We start from the raw sequence: 27,672 nt of genomic DNA, 5'->3' as shown, positions 1-27,672 counted from the left end.
GAGTTTCTCCTGCCAACATGGCTACGGCTGCTGGCTGGGGGTGGAGAGCTCCCTCCCGTCGGCTTCCAGCGGCTACACTAGAGAGCTTCCAGGGGGGCAGCTGCATGGGTGCTGGGAGGTCACTGTAAGCTCCCCAGTGCAGCCACAGCCTTAGGGCAGGGACGATGCCCCCCGCGGGACTCTGGGGATACAGTCCGGGCCTGTCACCTCCAGGGCACTGGGGTTCTCTTCTGCCCAGGGCAGGAGTGAAGAGAAGTCTATATGACGTGATCATCATTCAGAGACTGGTAAGGAATGAGCTGATTTGAGGGAAGTTGATCTAAGTCCAGTTGCAAATGGGCAGATGTCCACAGAACAAAGACCAGCAGGACCATTGGAATCTATTGGTCAAAGCATGGAGGCCGAGGAGTGAATTGCCCTCGGGGTCTGAACTCCCGTCCGGTCCCCAGAGCTGGTCTCAGGAAATCAGGGCTGAAACACATTGACGGGACCCCTCGGGGAAGCTTGCCCAGCCATTGCTGGATCTGGAGCTATTCTGTGGCTGGATACACAGAGATTCATTCTCCCGGCCCCTCGATTCAGCGTTTCTCACTGGGAAGAAATTCAGAGTAAAATACAACAATAAAATAAATAATGATCAATGGGAAAAAACCTGTTTCTTTCTAGATGTGAAAAAGGGAAGTTCTAGCAATTGGAGGACACGTCTGCTGACCTGGAAATCAGACTTGGTTCTTGGTGCCAACAAACCAGTGCTCTGAAGGAGACTCTGAGGAAAATCAAAGGTACCGAGAAGGGAGCTAGGTGGGGAAACTGAGACACGCATCTGGGACTTTCGGAAGTGACAGGTTTTGACCAGTTAGTTGCAATAGATGCTAACATAACACTGAAAGAAATGAGAGTGAACCAAGAAATCATCATTCCTGACTCAGGGGAAAAGGCTGTGGGATTATCCAAGGCAACAACAACAAACGGTTCATAATCTGTAGTCATTTGAATATGGTTCATTTTACCACTAACAAGTTTCTCTGAAGTAATGAGAAATCCAGGGTCCAGGTAAAGGGAGCTGTGTCACATTCTCCAGTCTGACAGTCCAGTCATGGCTTAGTCCTGTTTCTAAAATAGAGAAAAGAGTCCAATAATAAAAACAGCTTAATAAAAGCAAGAAAGTGCGAACATTGGTGGCTAGAGCAGGGAGCTGGTGGATTCTAACTCACTGTGTGACCTTGGCCAGTTTAATTCTATCTCCATGTCCCTATCTTTACAGGGGGGAGAGCAATAATTACAGACCCCACAGGAGGGGGTTGGTTTGATGCTTAACCACATGGCTAAACAACGAGACCCACAAATTCCCCCTGTGCTTTGAGAGCCAGGTTTCCTGTTTGAATTCTGTATTTCAGATGACTTCAGGCCTGGGCATTGTGATTGTTTACCTGTTTCTCTGGCCTTGGGGCATTGCTGGGCTCAAAGCTGTGATAGCCGACTGGTTAAAGTGTTGGACTAGAAATCCAATAGGGTTTCCCTGCACAGGTTCAAATCCTGCTCACAGCGAGGCCTGTGTTCTAGCCACACTTGCTAACCAGGGCAATACATCTCCACAGACCCTGAGATGCTCTCAATACGCTCCGCACCCCAAGTAAACCCTGTTCTGCTCCTTGCATAGAGATGCCTGGGATGGTGCCTCACACTGAGTCCCTGAGGGGTCCAAGGCAAACTCTCAGCTCCCGGAGCCTCTGCCACTCACCTCGTGCCCCATGGCTCAGTCCTACCCCTGGGTGCTGCTGGACCAACTTCTGTTGGGGAGAGAGACAAGGGCCTGAGGACGAGCTCTGTGGAGCTTGAAGGCTTGTCTCTCCCCAGCAGAAGTTGACCCCCATTTTGTCTCTCTAATCTCCTGGGACCGACCCTGCAATCAGAAAACACAGAGCCAGTTCAGTGCTTCCCAGCTGCGCTGCTCTTCCGATCAAGGCACCAAGAGCCTCTATGAAACATGGACATTGCATTTATCCAAACTGTGCCTAGCGCAGCAGAGGGGAAGGGGTATAAGCTGCTGCCAGCTGCAGCCCCTTCTGTGCAGGGTTGCCAGAAAACTGCCCAACGCAAAGGCAATTGTGCCTGCAGGCCAGACCCCTCCATCCCAGAATGGAGGTGCCCTTTGGTCTCTCACACAACCACAGCAGCTCCAGTCACCAGGTCCCCTCTTGGCACAGGGAGGTTCCTAAATCAGTAACACTCCCTGCCCTGGGCCCCGCGTACTTGGATGGAAGTCTGGTAGCCAGTGGCCCCACCTGATGCGACTCAGAGTCTAGGCTGTAGCCTATAGGGCTAACCTGCTTCCTTGCCTACATATCTTTTCTTATGGATTTCTTATTGCCTTATGGTCTGGTTATTTGTTTTATTATAATAGGTTATAAGAGGTTTATATTAAAGTAGTTTGATTGTAACGCCACAAGGGACTTACAGGCCACATCCTGTCTGTTGAGCTAAGGCAAAGTCTGCATACATATGTCTGGGACCTTTCACCCAGATAGATGGTGATGAGCTAAAGCATAAGGTCCACATATGATGTGTTAAAGCAGGCTGGCCGAGGGGCTTTCCTAAGTTCATACCCTTTTAAACTTAACAGGTACACCACAACGTGGAAAAACCCGCAATAACCGGTTAGGACAGAAATAACAAATGTGACACCTAACCACAAAACGGCCAGGGTGACCAATTGACGTCTATGATAATAAGTTGAGATCAATAATATACTAACCTACAGGGAAAAGACACTCCAACATTAGTGAAGTGAGGAAATGCAAATAAGGAAAAGGGGAAAAATCCCCTACCGAATATGCATCAAACATAACGGCGTCAGCATAACGTATTATAAAAGTGGCATCCCAGCCTAGGGGCAGCGGGAGAAGGAGATGTAGTCCTTGGGAGGTGCCAGAATGATGCCACTGGTGATTATGGGGAAGGTGATGGTGATGAGGAAGATGATGGTTAACACTTCAGATTGTTCTACAAGGGATGGTGTGAGCATATGGAAGTGCAGATGTACATTCTCTATCTATCTTGTTAAGTTGGGGTGTTTGTGACTGTGCTAAACGTATTAATAAACTATATTAAATATAAAAGAGTTCCTATAGTGTGAGTGTTGTAACTGTGCACATCAGGGTTCCCAACTACAGAATAAGTTAAATAATACAGGGTCTGATTTTGGGAGAAGAACCTGTCAATCCTTGAAGTGATAACTGGGGATTCTTAAGTAATCTATATAATTAATACACAATCCAAAGATCAGGCAACAACAGGCAGGAAAGTCACATTCTAGGGCAACGGGGGCTCAGAAAGCCTAGCGGGGAGAGAGCGCACACTAGAGACAGCAGAGGAGAGACGGTTTGGAGAGGGGAAGCAACTGGAGAGCACCTGTGAGTGCAGAGTGCTAGCCTGCCAGGTGCAGCTCATAGGTGCCCAAACAGCACAATGCAATCTGGTCCCTGGTCAAACAGTCAGGACTCTGAACCCTGCAGTCTGAGTTCAAATCTCCATGGATTTCTTGGACTTATAGTAGCCTGCGACAAAGCCCTGAGCTCAATATGCCCAGCTCCCCTGTCTCCAGTTGTGCAAGCATGAGTCTTTTTAATAGATTCATAGATATTAAGGTCAGAAGGGACCATAATGATCATCTAGTCTGACCTCCTGCACAATGCAGGCCACTGAATCTCAGCCACCCACTCTTGCAATAAACCTCTCACCTATGTCTGAACTACTGAAGTCCTCAAATCATGGTTTAAAGACTTCAAGGTGCAGAGAATCCTCCAGCAAGTGATCCGTGCCCCATGCTGCAGAGGAAGGCGAAAAACCCCCAGGGCCTCTTCCAATCTCCCCTGGAGGAAAATTCCTTTCCGACCCCAAATATGGCGATCAGGTGAACCCTGAGCTTGTTGGCAAGATTCACCAGCCAGATACCCATAAAAGAATTCTCTGTAGCAACACAGATCCCACCCCATCTAACATCCCATCACAGGCCATTGGGCCTATTTACCATGAATAGTTAAAGATCAATTAATTGCCAAAATCATGTTATCCCATCAAACTTTCTCCTCCATAAACTTATCGAGTTTAATCTTGAAGCCAGATAGGTCTTTTGCCCCAACTGCTTCCCTTGGAAGGCTATTCCAGAACTTCACTCCTGTGATGGTTAGAAACCTTTGTCTAATTTCAAGTCTAAACTTCCTGATGGCCAGTTTATATCCATTTGTTCTTGTGTCCACATTGGTACTGAGCGTAAATAATTCCTCTCCCTCCTTGATATTTATCCCTCTGATATATCTATAGAGAGCAATCATATCTCCCCTCAGCCTTCTTTTGGTTAGGCTAAACAAGCCAAGCTCCTTGAGTCTCCTTTCATAAGACAGGTTTTCCATTCCTCGGATCATCCTAGTAGCCCTTCTCTGTACCTGTTCCAGTTTGAATTATCATCCTTCTTAAACATGGGAGACCAGAACTGCACACAGTATTCCAGGGGAGGTCTCACCTGTGCCTTGTATAATGGTACTAAAACCTCCTTATCCCTACTGGAAATACCTCTCCTGTTGCATCCCAAGACCGCATTTGCTTTTTTCACAGCCATATCACATTGGTGGCTCATAGTCCTCCTGTGATCAACCAATACTCCAAGGTCCTTCTTCTCCTCCATTACTTCTAATTGATGCGTCCCCAGTTTATAACTAAAATTCTTGTTATTAATCCCTAAATGCATGACCTTACATTTCTCACTATTAAATTTCTTCCTATTACTATTACTCCAGTTTACAAGGTCATCCAGATCCTCCTGTAGGATATCCCAGTCCTTCTCTAAATTGGCAATACCTCCCAGCTTTGTATCATCCACAAACTTTATTAGCACACTCCCACTTTTTGTGCCGAGGTCAGTAATAAAAAGATTAAATGAGACTGGTCCCAAAACCGATTCCTGAGGAACTCCACTGGTAACCTCCTTCCAGCCTGACAGTTCACCTTTCACCTCTGTAGTCTCCCTTTTAACCAATTCCTTATCCACCTTTCAATTTTCATATTGATCCCCATCTTTTCCAACTTAACTAATAATTCCGCATGTGGCACCGTATCAAACGCCTTACTGAAATCTAGGTAAATTAGATCCACTGAGTTTCCTTTGTCTAAAAAATCTGTTTATTTCTCAAAGAAGGAGATCAGGTTGGTTTGGCATGATCTACCTTTTGTAAAACCATGTTCTATTTTGTCCCATTTACCATTGACGTCAATATCCTTAACTACTTTCTCTTCAAATTTTTTTCCAAGAGCTTGCATACTACAGATGTCAAACTAACTCCTCCTGAAGGTTGAGACAGCAGACTGGACTTCTACACAGAGTGCTTCCGCCAATGTGCATGGGCTGAAATTGTGGAAAAGCAGCATCACTTGCCCCATAACCTCAGCCGTGCAGAACACAATGCCATCCACAGCCTCAGAAACAACTCTGACATCATAATCAAAAAGGCTGACAAAGGAGGTGCTGTTGTCATCATGAATAGGTCGGAATATGAACAAGAGGCTGATCGGCTGCTCTCCAACACCACTTTCTACAAGCCATTACCCTCTGATCCCACTGAGGGTTACCAAAAGAAACTACAGCATTTGCTCAAGAAACTCCCTGAAAAAGCATAAGATCAAATCCGCACAGACACACCCCTGGAACCCCAACCTGGGATATTCTATCTACTACCCAAGATCTATAAACCTGGAAATCCTGGGCCCCCCATCATCTCAGGCATTGGCACCCTGACAGCAGGATTGTCTGGCTATGTAGATTCCCTCCTCAGGCCCTACGCTACCAGCACTCCCAGCTACCTTCGAGACACCACTGACTTCCTGAGGAAACTACAATCCATCGGTGATCTTCCTGATAACACCATCCTGGCCACTATGGATGTAGAAGCCCTCTACACCAACATTCCAGACAAATATGGACTACAAGCCGTCAAGAACAGCATCCCCAATAATGTCACGGCTAACCTGGTGTCTGAACTTTGTGACTTTGTCCTTACCCATAACTATTTTACATTTGGGGACAATGTATACCTTCAGATCAGTGGCACTGCTATGGGTACCCGCATGGCCCACATATGCCAACATTTGTATGGCTGACTTAGAACAACGCTTCCTCAGCTCTCGTCCCCTAACGCCCCTACTCTACTTGTGCTATATTGATGACATCTTCATCATCTGGACCCATGGAAAAGAAGCCCTTGAGGAATTCCACCATGATTTCAACAATTTCCATCCCACCATCAACCTCAGCCTAGTCCAGTCCACACAAGAGATCCACTTCCTGGACACTACAGTGCTAATAAACGATGGTCACAAAAACACTACCCTATACCGGAAACCTACTGACCGCTATTCCTACCTACATGCCTCCAGCTTTCACCCTGACCACACCACACGATCCATTGTCTACAGCCAAGCTCTGCGATACAACCACATTTGCTCCAACCCCTCAGACAAAGACAAACACCTACAAGATCTCTATCAAGCATTCTTACAACTACAATACCCACCTGTGGAAGTAAAGAAACAGATTGATAGAGCCAGAAGAGTTCCCAGAAGTCACCTTCTACAGGACAGGCCTAACAAAGAAAATAACAGAACTCCACTAGCCGTCACCTTCAGCCCCCAACTAAAACCCATCCAACGCATTATTAAGGATCTACAACCTATCCTGAAGGATGACCCAACACTCTCACAAATCTTGGGAGACAGGCCAGTCCTTGCCTACAGACAGCCCCCGAACCTGAAGCAAATACTCACCAGCAACCACATACCACACAACAGAACCACTAACCCAGGAACCTATCCTTGCAACAAAGCCCGTTGCTAACTGTGTCCACATATCTATTCAGGGGACACCATCACAGGGCCTAATAACATCAGCCACACTATCAGAGGCTCGTTCACCTGCACATCCACCAATGTGATCTATGCCATCATGTGCCAGCAATGCCCCTCTGCCATGTACATTGGTCAAACTGGACAGTCTCTACGTAAAAGAATAAATGGACACAAATCAGATGTCAAGAATTATAACATTCATAAACCAGTCGGAGAACACTTCAATCTCTCTGGTCACGCAATCACAGACATGAAGGTCGCTATCTTAAAACAAAAAAAACTTCAAATCCAGACTCCAGCGAGAAACTGCTGAATTGGAATTCATTTGCAAATTGGATACAATTAACTTAGGCTTGAATAGAGACTGGGAGTGGCTAAGGTATGCATTATGCATACCATTATGCAAGGTAACCTATTTCCCTTTGTTTTTTCCTACCCCTTCCCCTCCCAGACGTTCTTGTTAAACCCTGGATTTGTTCTGGAAATGGCCCACTTTGATTATCATACACATTGTAAGGAGAGTGATCACTTTAGATAAGCTATTACCAGCAGGAGAGTGGGGTGGAGGGAGGGAAAACCTTTTGTAGTAGTAAACACCCATTTTTTCATGCTTTGTATGTATAAAAAGATCTTCGATACTTTCCACAGTATGCATCCGATGAAGTGAGCTGTAGCTCACGAAAGCTCATGCTCAAATAAATTGGTTAGTCTCTAAAGTGCCACACGTCCTCCTTTTCTTTTTAACAGGCCTGTAGTTACCCGGATCACTTTTTTTCCCTTTCTTAAAATTAGGAACTATGTTAGCAATTCTCCAGTCATATGGTACAACCCCTGAGTTTACAGATTCATTAAAAATTCTTGTTAATGGGCTTGCAATTTCATGTGCCAATTCCTTTAATATTCTTGGATGAAGATTATCTGGGCCCCCCAATTTAGTCTCATTAAGCTGTTCGAGTTTTGCTTCTACCTCAGATATGGTAATATCTACCTCCATATCCTCATTCCCATTTGTCATGCTACCATTATCCCTAACATCCTCATTAGCCTCATTAAAGACTGAGGCAAAGTATTTGTTTAGATATTGGGCCATGCCTAGATTATCCTTAACCTCCACTCCATCCTCAGTGTTTAGCGGTCCCACTTCTTCTTTCTTTCTTTCTTTCTTTCTTTCTTTCTTTCTTTCTTTCTTTCTTTCTTTCTTTCTTTCTTATTTATATGGCTATAGAACCTTTTACTATTGGTTTTAATTCCCTTTGCAAGGTCCAACTCTACTTGACTTTTAGCCTGTCTCACTTTATCCCTACGTGTTCTGACCTCAATAATTTTCAGAGTAGCAGCCGTGTTAGTCTGTATTCGCAAAAAGAAAAGGAGTACTTGTGGCACCTTAGAGACTAACTAATTTATTTGAGCATAAGCTTTCGTGAGCTACAGCTCACTTCATCGGATGCATTCAGTGGAAAATACAGTGGGGGGATTTATATACACACAGAATGTTACCATACACACTGTAATGAGAGTGATCAGGTAAGGTGAGCTATTACCAGCAGGAGAGCCGGGGGGGAACCTTTTGTAGTGATAATCAAGGTGGGCCATTTCCAGCAGTTGACAAGAACGTCTGAGGAACAGCAGGGGAGGAAGAGAGGAATAAAAATGGGGAAATAGTTATACTTTGTGTAATGACCCATCCATTCCCAGTCTCTATTCAAGCCTAAGTTAATTGTATCCAGTTTGCAAATTAATTCCAATTCAGCAGTCTCTCCTTGGAGTCTGTTTTTGAAGTTTTTTTGTTGAAGAATTGCCACTTTTAGGTCTGTAATCGAGTGACCAGAGAGATTGAAGTGTTCTCCGACTGGTTTTTGAATGTTATAATTCTTGACATCTGATTTGTGTCCATTTATTCTTTTACGTCGAGACTGTCCAGTTTTGCCAGTGTACATGGCAGAGGGGCATTGCTGGCACATGATGGCATATATCACATTGGTAGATATGCAAGTGAAGGAGCCTCTGATAGTGTGGCTGATGTGATTAGGTCCTATGATGGTGTCCCCTGAATAGATTTGTGGGCACAGTTGGCAACAGGCTTTGTTGCAAGGATAGGTTCCTGCGCTAGTGTTTTTATTGTGTTGTGTGTGGTTGCTGGTGAGTATTTGCTTCAGGTTGGGGGGCTGTCTGTAGGCAAGGACTGGCCTGTCTCCCAAGATTTGTGAGAGTGATGGGTGTCCTTCAGGATTGGTTGTAGATCCTTGATGATGCGCTGGAGAGGTTTTAGTTGGGGGCTGAAGGTGACGGCTGGTGGAGTTCTGTTATTTTCTTTGTTGGGCCTGTCCTGGAGCAGGTGACTTCTGGGTACTCTTCCGGCTCTGTCAATCTGTTTCTTCCCTTCAGCAGGTGGGTATTGTAGTTTTAAGAACGCTTGATAGAGACCCTGTAGGTGTTTGTCTCTGTCTGAGGGGTTGGAGCAAATGCGGTTGTATCTTAGAGCTTGGCTGTAGACAATGGATCGTGTGGTGTGATCTGGATGAAAGCTGGAGGCATGTAGGTAGGCATAGCGGTGAGTAGGTTTCCGGTATAGGGTGGTGTTTATGTGACGATCCTTTATTAGCATTGTAGTGTCCAGGAAGTGGATCTCTTGTGTGGACTGGTCCAGGCTGAGGTTGATGGTGGGATAGAAATTGTTGAAATCACGGTGAAATTCCTCAAGGGCTTCTTTTCCATGGGTCCAGATGATGAAGATGTCATCAATGTAGCGCAAGTAGAGTAGGGGCATTGGGGACGAGAGCTGAGGAAGCGTTGTTCTAAGTCAGCCATAAAAATGTTGGCATACTGTGGGGCCATGCGGGTTCCCACAGCAGTGCCGCTGATCTGAAGGTATACATTGTCCCCAAATGTGAAATAGTTATGGGTGAGGACAAAGTCACAAAGTTCAGCCACCAGGTTTGCTGTGACATTATCGGGGATACTGTTCCTGATGGCTTGTAGTCCATCTTTGTGTGGAAAGTTGGTGTAGAGGTCTTCTACATCCATAGTGGCCAGGATGGTGTTTTCAGGAAGGTCACCGATGGATTGTAGTTTCCTCAGGAAGTCAGTGGTGTCTCGAAGGTAGCTGGGAGTGCTGGGAGTGTAGGGCCTGAGGAGGGAGTCTACATAGCCAGACAATCCTGCTGTCAGCGTGCCAATGCCTGAGATGATGGGGGGCCCAGGATTTCCAGGTTTATGGATCTTGGGTAGCAGCTAGAATACCCCAGGTCGGGGTTCCAGGGGTGTGTCTGTGCGGATTTGTTCTTATGCTTTTTCAGGGAGTTTCTTGAGCAAATGCTGTAGTTTCTTTTGGTAACTCTCAGTGGGATCAGAGGGTAATGGCTTGTAGAAAGTGGTGTTGGAGAGCTGCCGAGCAGCCTCTTGTTCATATTCCGACCGACTCATGACGACGACAGCACCTCCTTTGTCAGCCTTTTTGATTATGATGTCAGAGTTGTTTCTGAGGCTGTGGATGGCATTGTGTTCTGCACGGCTGAGGTTATGGGGCAAGTGATGCTGCTTTTCCACAATTTCAGCCCATGCACATTGGCGGAAGCACTCTGTGTAGAAGTCCAGTCTGTTGTTTTGACCTTTAGGAGGCGTCCACCCAGAATCCTTCTTTTTGTAGTCTTGGTAGGAAGATCTCTGTGGGTTAGTATGTTGTTCAGAGGTATGTTGGAAATATTCCTTGTGTCAGAGACATTGAAAATAGGATTCTAGGTCACCACAGAACTGTATCTTGTTCGTGGGGGTGGAGAGGTAGAAGGAGAGGCCCCGGGATAGGACAGTTTCTTCTGCTGGGCTAAGAGTATAGTTGGATAGGTTAACAATATTGCTGGGTGGGTTGAGGGAACCATTGCTGTGGCCTCTTGTGGCATGTAGTAGTTTAGATAGTTTAGTGTCCTTTTTCTTTTGTAGAGAAGCAAAGTGTGTGTTGTAATTGGCTTGTCTAGTTTTTGTAAAGTCCAGCCACAAGGAAGTTTGTGTGGAAGGTTGGTTTTTTATGAGAGTATCCAGTTTTGAGAGCTCATTCTTAATCTTTCCCTGTTTGCTGTAGAGGATGTTGATCAGGTGATTCCGCAGTTTCTTTGAGAGCGTGTGGCACAAGCTGTCAGCATAGTCTGTGTGGTGTGTAGATTGTAATGGACTATTTACCTTCAGTCCTGTTGATAGTCATAATCTTGTCACACCTTTGTTGCCCTTCCCTAGGAACAGAAAGAATCCCCCTAAAGATCACCTGAGCCTCGATTTCCTTAAGCGTCTTCCCCAGCCTGGCATAGTCTCCCTTGATACTTTCCCGTGAGAATCTACCAGTATCATTTGTTCCCACATGAAGGACGATGAGTGGATTCTTTCCCGCTCCCTTTTGGATCCTCTTCAACCTCAGGTCCACATCCCGTACCTTAGCACCTGGAAGACAGCACACCCTTCTATTCTCTGGATCAGCTCTGGTTACAGGTCTGTCCATTCTTCTCAGTAAGGAGTCCCCGATCATGTAGACCTGCCTTTTCCTGGTGACGGTGCGATTCTCCAGTCTATCCCCTGTTCCCTCTAGCTGCAAGTTCTTTCCATTCCTATTCTCCCTTGTAATCCTCTTCAACCCATCCTGTATCCTCCTGGGGCTCATATGTGGTGTAGTCTCCATTGACTCTTCCCCTTTTCCTATAGGACTAGCCGCTCTTCTCTTCTTCTTTGCCCTTCCACCATCAGCGATTACCTGCTGAGCCCCTTCTTCATTTTCCAACTCTGCAAACCTGTTCTTGAGCTCTATTTCTCCTTCACTCGCCCGTCTTTTCCTCTGCCTGGTTCTCTTAGTCACATGCTTCCACTGTCCATTTTCTTCACCCAGCAGTCTCCCCTCAGAGTTCTTCGATCCTGCTTCCATCTGCAAGTCTGAGCTTTTCCCTTTAGCCACCTCATGTCTTTGCTTCACAATCCGCTCGAACCCCCTTCTAAATTCAACAAGACTTTCCACCTGCATCTCCAATCCGCGGATCTTTTCCTCCATCAGCTCTATCAGGCGGCATTTCATGCAGACAAAACTCTTTCCAGGTCCCCCCTCCAGGATCATGTACATACCACAGCTTCCACATCCAGTCATCTTCATTGTGTCTTCCACTACTTGGGTCATTACCACTGCTGCCTCTGTTTCTGTCATACCCTTCCCACCTAAACCCTGTTCATCTGGGAAACACAAACCACACCAAAACCCCACCCCCACAGCAAAGCCAAATCCCCAACGAGCACTGCAAGACAAATTCCCCTTTCAAACTCCCCTGTTTACAGCTCTGTTTGCTGGCTTCTGTGCCGCTGCCTGACTGGCTGCCTCCCTTGATAGGACCCCAGTCAGAGACGCCCCGGCCCCGAATCAGGGCTCAGCTTCTCTCACGGCACACTGCCCCTACCAGCCTCTACACATACACATAATACAAATACAAAACCAAATACAAAAACCTTCTCCTCCAACAGAACTCCCACTCCGGGGAGGAAGCACGGGGGACTGGGGTGCAGCGGACTGTAGAGGTGCAGAGATTTGGTGGCAGAGGAGGAAGAATCCTGCTGATAGGCAGTGGCTGAGGAGAAAAAGACGAAGCGTTGGTGGGACTTTTTTTTTTTGCCTCTCTTTTGCCTGCCTGCCTACTTGCTCTTGTGGGAGAAGGGTAGATGCTTTCAACTAGCTCCCAAGTTGGTAGAGCATCAGGCTCTTAATCTGAGGGTCCAGGATTCAAGCCCCTGGATGGGCACTCAGCTTTCCAGTTGCCTTGTGCATGAGGAGCCAAAAGATTTCTGGCAGTGTCTAGAGCAGCATAGATTCCCAGAAGCAGTGGCAATTTCCTGGAGAAGCCCCTTTCTCCTGTGGAGTCCTTAGGAATCAGGAGAGAGGCTCCTATCCACAGGAGCAGACCTAGAAAACAGAGTCTCCAGCTGGAAGGAAGCCCTGTGGGCCAGGTGCCGAAACAATCAAAGGGAGCAGAGACAGCAAAGGAGAGGGAGGGAGCAGCTGCAGAAAAGCTAAGAGGGCGAGTGGTCCTGATATTGTGGCACAGACCCCGGTGGAATGGGCTAGCAATAGGATGGGAGTCCTCACTCCCACTCCCTTTACCCAGAGGCCTGCCTGACCTCAGGAACTCTCCTTCTACTCTTGTGTGTGGCAGAGTCCTCATAACCCTGGTAAAGCTGGGCCCAGGATGTCTGTGGGGCTCGACCTCCAGTCTTGTTGTGGTCACTTAGAACAGGGACTAGGGTGTCCCCGCTCTGGGGTACTCTCTCTGCTCTGGCCGCTTCCCTACCCAATGGAACTGCTGCATTTGCACCTGGATCTAACCTTCTAACCAGGATGCTAGACGATTTCAGCTACTACTGGCTGCAATGGGAATCAAGACAGCACTAGTCAAAGGTGAGGGGCTGAGAGCATCTCCAGACGGTTCTCTGCATTTCACAAGCAGGGCCAGATTGAGGTCGTGAGAGGGTCTAAGGCTAATGGGAGGGAAGAGCCTAAGTATGAATTATATATAGCAGGAAAAATTATGAAGTCATCAAATGGAGTGCAGTTCAGTTGAGGGCAAGTCCCTCAATCAGGCTATGCCAAGCACGGTTCTGCTGCTCTTGATTCATACAACCAGGATAACAACCCTTTAGTGCCCTGCCCCAATAACAAAGTGACTTGTGATCCAACCCCAGCCAAAAGTGACCATTTGGGCAAAGCAGCCCCATCGTGCTGAGCACCGAGGCAGGGTAGGTGTGTCCATGCAAACAAGGTCAGCTCCTGAAGTCCTGTTTCCCAGCTCACACTAGGGGTGTCAGGGGAGAGCTCCTTCGCACCCTGCTTGCATTAAGAATGGCCTAGTTCAATAGAGGGTCTCAACAGCACCAGGGAGGTGTGAGTCCCAGCTCAGGTCAGGCCCGCCGACAGGGGGGTGGGGCAAAGGGGGCAATTGCCCAGGGGCTTGGGCCATTTCAAAGGGCCGGGGGGACCCTGCCGCACAGGAGAGAGTCACATGCCTCCTAGCTGCAGAGGCAGCCGGTGCCCCTCCCCGCAACATTGCTCTGTCCTGCTGCTCCTGGCTGGGCCTCTCCTGCTAGGTGTGCAGAGCAGGGGGTGGGGGGATCAGACAGCAAGTGTGAACAATCAGGACAGAGGGTGGGGGGCAATAGGCGCCTGTATAAGAAAAAGCCCCAAATATCAGGACTGTCCCTATAAGGTCGGGACGTCTGGTCACCCTACTGGGGGGTGCTGATGTCAGGGTGTCCCCCTGCCCCTGTACCCATCTCCGCAGAGCAGGGGCGAGGGGACACAGCCTGGTGCAGGAGAACTCGGTGGCGGAGCTGCTCCATTCTCCTCTGGATGGGGTGTGTGTGACTGGGTGCCTTTCTTAAAGAGACAGTGCACTGTTTCTGAGATTGCCCCAGCAGCCAGCTCACAGTCTCTCTCTCACACACACACGCTCTTTCCTGTCTCTGTGTCACACACGCACACACACTGTCCTCTCTCTCTGTGTGTCAGTCACACGCTCACAAACACTGTCCTGTCTGTCACGCTCTCTCTCTCTCTCACCCACACACTGTCCTGTTACTCACTCTCTCTCACACACACACACTGTCCTGTCTCTGTGTCACATTCACCTCCCAACACACACTGGTATTATTGTTGTTGTTACTTGGTACTTCCTGCAATGCGCATATCTCCTCTGTAATTTTATTCTTTCAAAGGGTGCAATTTTACTGTTTTGAGTGGTCGACGCATTTCATAATTTTTTTCTCTTACACTTAAATTTACTTCTTTGAGTAGTGAGTGCTAAAATGCCCAACCTGTCCTGGCTGGAGTCATTAGCCCTACGGTAACTTGTTGAACATATATATGACATCGAGGTTTTTGGTTTTACTGGGGTGCACATCTGCACATGCCTCGGTGCACAGAACACGTCTTGCACACATGGATGAAAAAAGAGGGAACATGCCACAGCATGGGCGCAATGCGGCCCAAAGGTCAGGTGGACCCGCTTCGTAGGGGGCCCATTGTCTATTCTGCGCTGGGGCCCACAGTTGCTGTCCCGGGCCTGGCCTGGGTACATGTCCTCACGCTGACACCGCTGAAGCCCCCACACTACCGATAGCAATGAGGCCACAGCAGTGAGGGGGCAGCTCGGACTAGCTGCTGGAGGGGAAGCAGCCCCAGTGCCCCACGGAAGGGGAATCCCAGCGGTGCAGAGGGGCTGCAGCCAGCTCTCCAATGCACAGGCAGCGGGAGGGGCTGACTTGAGGGTGGACAGGCCATAGTGTGCTGGAGCCCTGTGTCCTGGCCCCGGGCGGGGGGGGGTCACCTCCCCACCCCCCTGCACGTCACCTGCAGAGAACCCGGTTACTGGGGTGCAGCGAATGGCGCTGGTGGCGACTGACCGAGTCACTGGGGGGGGGGTGGATCCAAAGGTCGTTTAAGTGGCTGCGAACCTTTCCACTGATTTCAGGGAGCATCAGATCAGCTCATGGGACCTTCCCGTGCCTTGGGGTACCAGCCTGCCAGAGACGTTTGTTAACACTCAGGTTGTCGGTGTCCCTGGGGAACTGGCTGATGAAGGTTTCTCAGTCATTTTAACATACAAATGACTCTATTGGAGTTTTAATGATCATTGGGATGGTTAAACCCCCAGAGACCAGCCATCCCCGCCTTCACTGAAACGAGCTGTGAGTATCTAAGGGACACAGCCCTTTGCCTCGGCCCATAGTAACCAGGCTGGGAAACAGGGAAATCCTTAGGGCCCAATCCTGGCAGCTGCTGAGCACCCCCAGTTCAGCATGAAGTCAGGGCTCAGCCCTGCTCTGGGCATTCTGGGAATTGTCTCCCTGGAATCAGTAGCTGCAAATGCCACAGACCGAGGCCGTCCTGTGCCTGGCCACTCCCCACTGCCCTTCGCTTCCAGCTCCCTGGCGTTTCTCCCCAGGTCTCAGTCTTTGACAGAGCTGCTGCTTTGCAGTCGTGACCAGGATCCACATTTTCCTGAACACCCCAGGCCCGGCCAGGGGTTTCCTCAGGAAATGGGGGACAAAACATCTTTTTGCTTCTTATATTTCCAGAACTCATTCCAGAACTCTGCCCCCCACCCCCCGTGTTTGTCTACCTGGGGTGCTGGTCCCAAGGCATCTTCTCATACTGCTGCTTGCTCCATATGCCAATGGACTTCCAGTGAGCTGCCTGGCACTGCTTAACTCACATGTGAAAGAGAGTATCAGGGGCTAGCCATGTTAGTCTGTATCCACAAAAACAACAAGGAGTCTGGTGGCACCTTAAAGACTAACCGATTTATTTGGGCATAAGGTTTCATGGATAAAAACCCCACTTCTTCAGATGCATGGAGTGAAAATTACAGATGCAGACATAAATATACTAGCACATGAAGAGAAGGGAGTTACCTCACAAGTGGAGAACCAGTGTTGACAGGGCCAGTTCAATCAGGGTGGTCCACTCCCAACAACAGATGAGGAGGTGTCAATTCGAGGAGAGGCAAAGCTGCTTTTGTAATGAACCAGCCACTCCCAGTCCCTATTCAAGCCCAAATTAATGGTGTTAAATTTGCAAATGAATTTTAGTTCTGCTGTTTCTCTCTGAAGTCTGTTTCTGAAATTTTTTTGTTCAAATATAGCTACTTTCAAATCTGTTATCGAATGTCCAGGAAGATTGAAGTGTTCTCCTACTGGCTTTTGTATGTTACCGTTCCTGATGTCCGATTTGTGTCCATTTATTCTTTTCCAGAGGGACTGTCTGGTTTGGCCAATGTACATGACACATGATGGCATATATCACATTAGTAGACATGCAGGTGAATGAGCCTCTGGTGGTGTGGCTGATGTGGTTGGGTCCTCCGATGGTGTCACTAGAGTAGATCTGGGGACAGACTATGCAACGAGGTTTGCTACAGGGATTGATTCCTGGGTTCGTGTTTCTGTGGTGTGGTATGTAGTTGCTGGTGAGTATTTGCTTCAGATTGCGGGGCTGTCTGTAAGCGGGGACTGGCCTGTCTCCCACGGTCTGGGAGAGTGAGGGATCTTTTTCCAGGATAGGTTGTAGATCGTTGGTAACATGCTGGAGAGGTTTTAGCTGGGGGCTGTATGTGATGGCCAGTGGCATTCTGTTTTTTTCCTAATTAGGGCCTGTCCTGTAGTGGGTGATTTCTGGGTACCCGTCTGGCTCTGTCAATCTGTTTCCTCACTTCCCCAGGTGAGTATTGTAGTTGTAAGAATGCTTGATAGTGATGTTTTAGGTGTTTGTCTCTGTCTGAGGGGTTGGAGCAAATGCGGTTGTATCTTAGGGCTTGGCTGTAGACAATGGATCATGTGATGTGTCCTGGATGGAAGCTGGAGGCATGTAGGTAAGTACCATTGGACTCCTTGTTGTTTATGTGAAAGAGAGAGGCTCATTTAGCTACCCGGCTGGGTGCATTGGCCAACCTGTGACATGTTCCTTTCCAGCCTGTCTGTGGGTTCACTGCATGTACCCATGTAACTCAGGAAGTGTTCAGGGAGCTCTGGAGGGAGCTGGCTGGTCACGGTGCCCACCAATCTTCTAAGCTGCCAGGATGTGGCACTCCCAAGCCACGTATGTGCTGAATGGCTGAGATGAGGAGCAGCTGCGTTTGGTGGCACATCACTCCATAACCTACCACTAAAATGTTTAGAAACTATGAGCTCATTTTAAAGGGTTTTTCCTGATTGTGTGAACTAAACAAACCATTAGACAACAGCAACACAAGAGAAACAATTACAACACACCCTGAACTACAAAGTGCCCCTCCCTGGCTCGGCTGCAGGATTTGAATTATGTCTCTTCAGATCCCACCCCCCCGCCTTCAGCTCTGGGAATCGTTACTGTGCTATGTGTGGACCAGCCACCAGCAGGGATGTGACAACGACTTCGCCAGTGGGTTAGACGTGTGTTTGCTAGTCAGCCGTAGAACATTTGGGATCAGGACTCTGGGTTCCTATTGCTGGCTCTGGTGTGGTGCAGGAGCGATGGAAGCTCCCTAAAAGTGTGTGTGGGGGGGGCCCTGAACCATTGTCCCACCCCTTTCACTGTTCTTTCTTGCTGTCCCTGGGCCACCCCTTTCCCCCAAGCTCCCATCCTTGCGCCGCCCTTTCCCCAGAAGGCCCCACCCATGTACCACCTCTTCCCGTACAAGGTCCCATCCCCCACTCACTCTCTGCCCCTCCCCCTGTTGGCCAGTAAAAAGTGGGAGGGCATAACCCTGAAAAGTGATGGGGCCATGGCCCCCCCGACCGCCTTTTCTGGTACCCCTGGTGTGCCGTAATGGTTGGCAACAGGAGAGCTAAAGACCAGATATTTGACACTTTGAGACTAAAGCCAGTGGGGTGAATAGCTAAGACCAAGGGCTTCCACACTAGAGCCCTAGTTCTAGACCCATTTTGACCTTGTGCAACTTCTCTGTTAATTTATTAGCACAAGGGGCTGCCAAGGTGTCCAATGCTAGATCGCCTTCTAGGGCTGAGGAGATGAAGTCATGAGTTATGAGGAGAGGCTGAGGGAGCTGGGATTGTTTAGCCTGCAGAAGAGAAGAATGAGGGGGGATTTGATAGCTGCTTTCAACTACCTGAAAGGGGTTTCCAAAGAGGATGGCTCTAGACTGTTCTCAATGGTAGCAGATGACAGAACGAGGAGTAATGGTCTCAAGTTGCAGTGGGGGAGGTTTAGATTGGATATTAGGAAAAACTTTTTCACTAGGAGGGTGGTGAAACACTGGAATGCGTTACCTAGGGAGGTGGTAGAATCTCCTTCCTTAGAGGTTTTTAAGGTCAGGCTTGATAAAGCCCTGGCTGGGATGATTTAACTGGGAATTGGTCCTGCTTTGAGCAGGGGGTTGGACTAGATGACCTTCTGGGGTCCCTTCCAACCCTGATATTCTATGATTCTATGATTCTAAGTCATGGCCAGCCATACGGGCTGGGAGGGACCTGCAGACACAGACAGGCTCAGTAGTAGAGAGATGATTTGAACTCATGCTTCTGGCTTGTTTCACTGCACCCCAGCCCATGTGTTTTGTCCTTGTCATTGGACAGTGGCCCCACTCCCCCATCCCGCTGTTCCGCTCAGCAGTCTGGGAATGGTCCCATTGGTACAGTCAGCTGCAAGTGACATGGGCTGAGGGATTCATCTCTCCAGCCTCCTCCTCACAGCTCCCGGAGGCCACTTCTGTTGGCCAAAAGTAACTGCCTGTCCCGTGTGTCTGACTGATGACTGCAATGCTCAGGCAATACGTTCACCAGCAAAACCCCAGCAGCAGAGAGATCCTCCGCCTAAGCCATACCCCAGCGCTGACAGCCTCGGGCGGCCACGCAGCAGGAAGACTGACTGGTTAGAAGGAAGTTTACAGCCATGGAACCAGTTTGCCTTACACACTTGTGACAATGGATCTCATCCCTGTATGAGTCAGGATCTGTGACAATACTGTATCCGATTGCTCAGGAAGTAACCGGCTGCTTCCCCAGCAGCATCTCCAGCCAGCATGCCTTTCCCATCGCAGCTGCAGCTGCTGTTCTGGTCACAGGCGGCCACTCCCCAGAATCACTGTTGAATCTGATCTCAGATCCACTCTGTCACAATAGACTCCTGGCTGCAGTGTCCAGCCACATGAAACAGCCACAGAACGAAGGCGTGTGACTGGTGGCTACAAAGCTCCAGCCATGGATTCTCCAGCAAAACGGGAGCAGCGCCAGCCTTCACCTTAAAGAACATAATTTCAGCTCACACCATCCAGCTGCAAGAATGTACAAATTTCCCAGTGCAATGCATTACATAGCTGCAACATTGCACCCAGCCGTATGGCAGCCCCTGTAACCAGCCACATCCCTGCAAGCGTTCCGTTCTCACCACAGCTGGGGTTCCATGGCTGGTCCCAGGGGGCTGCTCCCCAGACTCGCCCAGACCCCCTCTGTCTGTCTCCAGATCTCCTCCTGCAGCCAGACTGGACAAGTGGCCTGAGAGCTTGGGGACTGGAGTTCTCTGGTTAGCCCACACTGTACAGCGCAGGAGCCCCAGGGCCAGTTCCCCGCACACCTGCTGCCATCTGCAAAGAGCCAGGAGCCCATGAGAGCTGAGGAGACTGTGCAGGGAAACAGAAGCAGCAGCCACCAGGCTAAGAACAGCTGCCCTCTTGGCCAAGAGACCTAGCACTAAACCAGGAACCCCTAGAGCTCTCTGTTTATCCCACACTCTGTACAGTGAAGGGCCCCTAGTGTGAGCTCCCCTCACACCCGGGGGTGGGAAGAAGCCTGATCTCCATGAACCAATGAGTCCCTGGTCTCTCTGCTGGGACTGACAGAACGGGACACAATCAATGCAGGCCTTGCTGGGTGTGGTTGTGTGCATAGGCATTGATTGCGTGGGTGCTCTGGGGCTGGAGCACCCACGGGGAAAAAGTAGGGGGTGCTCCACCCCCACCGACAGCCCAGTTCCCCCCCACACCCTCCCCCAATCCTGCTGCGTCCCTGCTCCTCTCCATCCCAGTGCTTCCCGCCCACCATAAAACAGCTGTTTTGCGGTGCTTCGCTCTGGGAGGGAGGGGGAGGAGAGGAGTGGGGGTGGGGACTTATGGGGGCAGGTTGGGGCAGAGCCAGGGCAGGAAGAGTCAGGGCAGGGGTGGGGCCTTGGGGGAAGGGGTGGAATTGGGTGGGGCAGAGCACTCACCGGCCAGAGGGGAAGTCAGCACCTATGGTTGGGTGTGATGGGGTCACCTGTCCCACTAGGGCCCAGGCTGAGATCCCAGCACATTCCAACCCAGCCCCTCAACTTTCAATCTCTGTATGCTGGTGCGGGAGGCTGCTTGCAGCCCCAGTGGCTGGTTTTACTTTAGTTCCCCACCAGAGAAGGAGCAGGGACTGGCAGAGACTGGGGGAAGGGGAGAGGTTTGCGTGTCTGTTTCTCATCCCTTCCTCCAAAGGGGTCTGATCAGAAACAGGAGGTCCCCAGTGGGGAAGCCAGTCTAGGGAATGCAAACAGACCTGGAGGGAGACGGGGGTCTGGGCAGTTGTGTCCAGCAGAACGTGGCTGGGTGCTCAGAGACAGCCTGAGCATTTTAGAGCAGGCCTGAAAAAGGAAACACTTTCACTCCTGTGGATTGTAAAGGGGGATCTACAAACCCCAAACGGAGCGGAGGTTTTTCCGGGCGGGAGCCCCTCGGCAAGCAGCCTGAGCACCCCCTGCTGCCTCTACTGGCAATACTAGAGGCTGCAGCTGCAGCCGATGCAGGAGCCAAGACCTGCCCCGAAGGAGAGAGCACGGAGACGGGGGGGTTCAGAGGCAGAAAGGGCCGGGACAGTGGGAGCAGGCGGGCAGACACTGCCATCGCTGCTTCAAGCCTCAGCTAAGAACTTTACAGTTACTGCTTGTATTTGATTCCACGAACCAATTTTACCGCTCACCTGATTTTTATGAACAAACCCTTAGATTTTAGGTGCTAAGGGATCGGCATCCATATGATTTTGGGGTGAGAGCTAAGGTAGATAGTGACCTGGGTGTGTGATTTGAGCTTTGGGATCAGAAGAACCTTTTTGGTTTTTGGATGAGGCTGGTTGTAAAGAACCTCTCCTCTCTGAACCCAGTGGTTTTGGTGGTGATATAAAAACTGGACTGCCTTAAGGAAACGGCTTTTATGACTTCTCGTAGCCAGTGGGGTGAAGCAGAAGTTACCTTTGGTTGCTGGTTTGGTATATCCTAATCTGCCCTATTTCTCAGCAGTTTGTCCAGAATTTGGCACCCTCAGCTGTGTCCCACAAAGACACTGTGGTTACACCTTGAAAGACATATCAAGGACTGATGACATCACCATTATCACCAGACTCTGCATAGACTGACCTGGTGACTGGGGGAAGGGTCAGAAAAATTTTGTCCTTGTTTGTCCATCTGTCCCTTTATCCTCCTGTCCCAGGTTCTGGCTGCACATTTCCCCAGACACTTTATTCCAAAGCACACTGGTTCAGATTAAAACATGAAACAAGATTACTAACTACAGAAAAATAGAAGTGATATCAAACAGATCAAAGCAGATTACCTAGTAAATAAACAAAACCGCAAACGAAGTCTAAAAGACTAGGAAGATTGGGTATGATTTAGCAATTGCTCACCCTGACTGATGACACAAGCAGGCTTGCAGGTGCTGAAGGCACAAGCTGCAGTTGCTTTGCAGCTTGGGCTCCCCACTCCTGCTCCAAATCATTTTCTTTTGGAGCTTCTTTCAGGTGTTCAGCAACGTGAAAGTAAAGAACAACCAGTGATATAGATATAGCATATAGCATATAGAGCTGTTCCATATGGCAGAAACTCTTCCCTTCAAACTCGGTTCTCAGACCAGTTTGTGGGAAAACATAGGTACCCAAATGGAGATTCGTGTCATGTGGTCTGGTCACATGCCCTTGCCTACCTTGCTGAGTCCATTACTCAGAGGCTGTCTGGAGCATTCTCAAGCAGGGTCACCAGGTGGGGGACAAGATTCTCCTAAGGCCTGTTGTTTCCCTGATGGCCTTCGCAACCAGCTGTCTACACTGGAAGCATCTTACCTAGTGGGTGTCACCCAGGTGTAACTACATTTGAAATAAAGATGCATAGTCAATATTCATAACTTCAGCGACCAAATTGATACATGCATACAAATAGGATACTCCTATTCAGCAAAATATAACTTTTCCAATGACACCTTACACGACCCATCTTGTACAAAATGCATCATAATTATGACAAATATGGGGTGTAGTGTCAAAGGGAGTTTCTCTCTCCCTTCCCCCATCAGTTCAGCAACTAGGGCTGCAGCAGGGAAGAGGGGCTGACCAGGACTTCTCTGCCTGGGCTTTGCTTAGACCAGGAAAAACCAGAGGGTCACTGATCAGTTCTGGGTCAGCTGCTGCTGGAACCTGCTCCTAGACATGGGCAACTGGATACTTGGGAACCAAATGCCACTGCTGTGTGTGGGAATTAGTGGGAATTAATGGAGTTTTTACTATGGCCAGCCCTAGTCAGGGCACTGAGAGAACAACTGAAGCGTTTTCTATGCTAAGGACATCTGAGAGGCTCTTCCCTTTATGGACCTGCTGATGCTTGATGCCATGTGAACACCAAATGAAGCTTCCCCCACATTCAAGCTCCTTCTTCTCTGAATTACCTGATGGGGAATAATGTATGAACTCGGACTGAATCTTTTCCTGCATTTATTGAAGCTTTTCCCACAATCCAAGCATTTATGGGTTCTCTCTTATGTGGACTGTCTGATGTGAAGCAAGGTTTGATCTTCAAATGAAACTTTTTCCAAAGTCAGAGCATTCATAGATTCTGTCTGGTGTGGATTCTCAGATGTTTATGAAGTTATGAGCTGGGACGGAAGCTTTTCCTTTCATCCAAGCATTTATAGGGTCTCTCTCCCACGTGGATTCTCCTGTGTCAAATAAGGCCTGAGTGCTGACTGAAGCTTTTCCCACACTCAAGGCATTTATAGGGTTGCTCTCCTGTGTGGTTTCAGAGTAACAGCCGTGTTAGTCCGTATTCGCAAAAAGAAAAGGAGGACTTGTGGCACCTTAGAGACTAACCAATTTATTTGAGCATAAGCTTTCGTGAGCTACAGCTCACTTCATCGGATTCTCTGGTGTACAATAAGGGCTGATGGTGCACTGAAACTTTTCCCACAATAAAAGTACTTATATGGTCTCTCTCCTGTGTGAATTTTCCTATGGCAAATAAGGCCTGAGTGCTGACTGAAAGTTTTCCTACAGTTTACGCATTCATACGGTCTCTCTCCTGTATGGATTCTCCCATGCTTTATAAAGCCAGACTGCCGACTGAAGCTTTTCCCACAGCCCAAGCATTTATAGGGTTTCTTTTCTTTGTGATTTGTCTGCTAGGCTGTGGTTTCCTGGGGACCATTGCCTCCTCTTCCACATTCAATGGATTTATTCACTTTCTTCCAAGAGCTGTTTCCCAGCTTCCTCACTGACCTGTGCTGATTGCTCCAGGCTTTTCTCTGTTCCAAGCACTGGGAAAAATTCCCTTCTCATAAATGTCTCCTGTAGTTCCACTTTCCCAAGACCTTGCTGCTGTGGATTCCCCTCCTCGTTCTCACTCATCGTCTCATCACCTGCTGGGGGAGAGAGAGAGAATCCAGGCAGGAGTCAGTGCCTGGGCTGGCAGAAAAGACACAAAGGGGAGTAGCAAAGAGGGAAAACAGAACACAGCAACAGTTGGGGAGACTGAGAAATTGGATTCTGTCTCCACACCCCATCCAAACACTCCCAGGGAAGTGAAGTCAGGGAGAAAACTCCTGACAGCCAACAGGGTGGGTGGGAAGCCATGCGCAATATCTGCTATGATGATATGACACCTGCTGCTGACCAGAGCCTGACCGGGTGAGATGAGGCAGAACTGAGGGAGCTCACCCCACATTTTGCGGATTTTCAGATTTCCTTCATTTGCCAGATAGTTTCTGCATCAGTGTCACTGATTCCTCACCTGTGCAGGTGCCTCTTGGGATGTTGCTTTGGCCTGGAGATCCGGGACCCACGGCTCTTCCCCTGCTTCCAGCCGGGCGATCAGGTCAGGTTTGGGAATGCGGAGTCCTGCTCAGGAGGTGATATCAGGCATGATCAGAATGCACTGAGGATTGGTGGAGTATTTGTCACAAAGGGCACATCTTGAGTTTAACCTGACCCCATGATTTCCTGGGGAACTGTGGGATGTGAACAGATGGGAACATGGTCACTGAGCCCCCTTGGGAGAGGCCGCTGTCTGTGGGGGGAGTTCTCACAGCCTTACTGGGAGTGTTCAGGGTCTGTGGGCTCTGGGGGACTCGCTGAGGCACACACAGCTCTGGTGTTAAACCCCTGCCTATGCCTGACCCCCCAGAGCCCTCCCCACACATGGAGCTAGTCGCAGGAAGGGAGGTGCACAGAGATCCTGTGTGTGAGTGAGAATCAATGCAGAGAGGATAATACCCTGTTTCTGCCCCCATGAAAGCTGGAGGGACGGGGATGAATTATCATGTCCATTAGATTCATAACTCCTCTATCCCATTGGAGGGGGTTTGGACGTGAACGCCTCTCTCGCAGTGGCTATGTGACCCATTCCCCTGCAATGTAACTGACCAGATTCAGAAATGCAGGCCCCGTGGCTTCACATACCTGAGGGGACAGGAATCCTTACCCAGCGAGGTCACAGGCTCATCGTTCTCCTGCATGATGTCCCTGTAGAGGGCTCTCTGAGTGGGGTCCAGCAGAGCCCCCCGCCCCGCGGTGAACTACACAGCCACCTCCGCAAAGGTCACTGGCATCTGAAACAACAGGTGCCCCCCACTCAGTGCCTGCTGCCCCAGTCACAACCCCACTACTCATGGGGGGAGAAGCACAAACCTAGGACAGGTCTGGGAGAGCAGAGGAGCAGAATCCCACCCCACCCTGCTCAGAGTGGCCAGGAGGCTGCAGGGAACAGAGCGGGGAGAGCGCCGTGTCCCTCCCAGCAGACGGAGGAGGGCAGGGTCTTCTCATTTACCACCCACCTCCTAGGCACAGTGGGAGGCAAAGCTCAGTGCAGGGGAACAGGGACAGGAATCCCAGCACCTTCCCTTTGTATTTCATCGCAGCCTCTGCCTAGGGGGCTCAGGCTCCAGCGCTCTGCTCTGGTTTCCCAGCCCTGTCCAGGGGGTTGTTTCCAGTTTCAGAAATGGGGCAATGTTGACACACTCCCAATGGGGCTGTTCATAAATCAGACCCAAGGCTGAGCATGTCCCAGCAGGCTTATCAGTCCCTGTCCCCGCACCTCACCCTGAGTGTTTCCTGCCCCTCCCCCTCTACAACAACCCTCCCCAGCAGCTCCCCCCAAAATCCCCTCCCTGAGCTGGATCCACCACAGCCATTTCCCTTCCCTGGCCCCAAGGAAGATGGGACAGTCTGGAGCAAACCAGGGTCATTATTCTGCAGCCTGTCAGGGCGAGAAGGGAAATTCGGGAGGTTTCTGAATTAGTGTTAGTCCATTTCACACCCCGATTCCCCCCAGGCTCTTTCCCTGCAGACAGACACTGGAGATTCTGCCATGCTGGGAGAAGCCTCAGTGACGTCATTACAACACAGACCCAACCTCTCCCATTGGGACTAAACCCACGAGATGCTACTAAACTCTCCCAGGAACAGCGCTTCTGAGCCGAACACCAGAAAAGAGCAGAATCAAAGGAGCCACTTTGGGGGATCCCCCCTGACACTGTCCCCCCAGCCACACATTCCCCCAGCAGTGTGGGCACCAGGCAGAGGCAGGAACTGGCTTTTCCTCTCCCTGCCCCTCCGCTCTCCCAGGAAAGTCAATCTGCCCAGGGGGCTGCAGTGAATGGAGCTGGGCAAGGCTGGGTGCCCGCAACTCCCTCCCCACTGATTGCTCCAGCTGCCCCTTCCAGTCTCTCCACGCTCCCTCCTGCATGAAGAACTGGTCACTGCCCTGCCATTCCCGTGGGCATTTCCTCTCCAATAGCTACAGCAGGTCTCCCCTTCTCTCCCTGGGGGGCACTGCTGGGGGCGAGGCTCGGGGTCCCAGTCGGGGGGGGGGCCAGGCCGGGGTCCCTGCACGGGGAGAGTCTCTCGGGTGGGGCAGGGGGAATGTCCCTCCCCCGCCCGCAGCCAGGGCTCGGGGGACCCCAGCAGCAGCAGCTGAGGCCCGGGGGGCTGGCGAGGCAGCGACCGCAATTCCCTCCTGCTGCCCGGCTGGGCCCCGGGCTTGCTCCACCCGGCGTCTCCGGGATCCTACCACGCTGGAGTCCCTGGGTCTGGCCCGGGGGGGTGGGGTCTGTCTCTTATTTCATGTCTTGTAGCCTCACCCCCCGGCCCTCCAGCAGGCATGTGGGGCCAAGGGGTCCATTGCCCAGGGGCCCAGTGATTTCAAAGCCCCGGCTGGAGGGGATCAATCTGTATTTTTAAATAAAAATGAAGATACAAAATGTCACAAGATCAGTCAATGCTACAACTTACAGCCAGTGGGTGACAGACCCCCCCCCCCAGCCCCTGCTGGTGCACCCCACCAGAGATGCCCCAAGACAAACCAACAGCCATGGCCTGGTGCCACCCCACTACCCCTCCCCACAGTCCCGTGCGGCTGCCTCCCCACAAGGCCCCAGGCCCCAGTGTGGCCAAGCCCCTCCACAGTCCCCCCCCGACTGTCCTCCTCCCCCCAAGTCAGGGTGCAGCCGCCCCACCCAGCTGTGCCACCCCCCACACAGCCCCCCACAGCCCCTCACAGCCATGCTGTGTCCCCCTGGGGCCATGGTGCTGCCCCTCACTACCTCCCAACCCAACCGCCACAGCCATGCCATTGACCCAAGTCCCCTATAGCCTCTCCCTCCCCCAGATCCCTCCCAGACCCAGTCCCCATCCCTACAACCCAATCGCCCCCTGCCAACAACCCCCCTCTCGTCCTCCCACAGCACCAATCCATCCCCTACCCTCCCACAGCTCCCACCACACAGACCCCTCCACCCCCCAGCTCTGCCACCTCCCCCCACCCGCCACCCCACCCACCCTGTCAGACACCCTCCCCCGCTGGTGCACCAGGGTTTCCCCAAGACCCACCAACAGCTATGGATTAAAAACCCCATAGTGTTGGTTGGGGCCTCCTGGAGCCATGGTCCCTACCTGGAGACGCTGAAATCTCACTCTTGTCTCTCTCCTCCTGCCTCCAGCTCCGAGCCAGGCTCCGGACAGTTACGTGGTGAAATGATGAATTGATGATAGCAG

General features: G+C 50.2%; 1 non-coding gene and 1 pseudogene across 1 annotated transcript; one reads left to right on the top strand and one right to left on the bottom strand.

Moving 5' to 3' along the window:
- The window catches only part of LOC140911916 (uncharacterized), an 89,713-nt pseudogene extending 63,902 nt beyond the window's left edge, over window positions 1-25,811 (bottom strand).
- Window positions 1,467-1,548, top strand: TRNAS-AGA (transfer RNA serine (anticodon AGA)). Its single transcript has one exon. It is a non-coding gene; the product is annotated as a tRNA-Ser (tRNA).
- Window positions 25,812-27,672: the final 1,861 nt, after the last annotated feature.

Source organism: Lepidochelys kempii, chromosome 5 (genome assembly GCF_965140265.1).
Source record: "Lepidochelys kempii isolate rLepKem1 chromosome 5, rLepKem1.hap2, whole genome shotgun sequence".
Taxonomy (NCBI): Eukaryota; Metazoa; Chordata; order Testudines; family Cheloniidae; genus Lepidochelys; species Lepidochelys kempii.
This window is presented reverse-complemented; position numbering and strand designations above follow the sequence as displayed.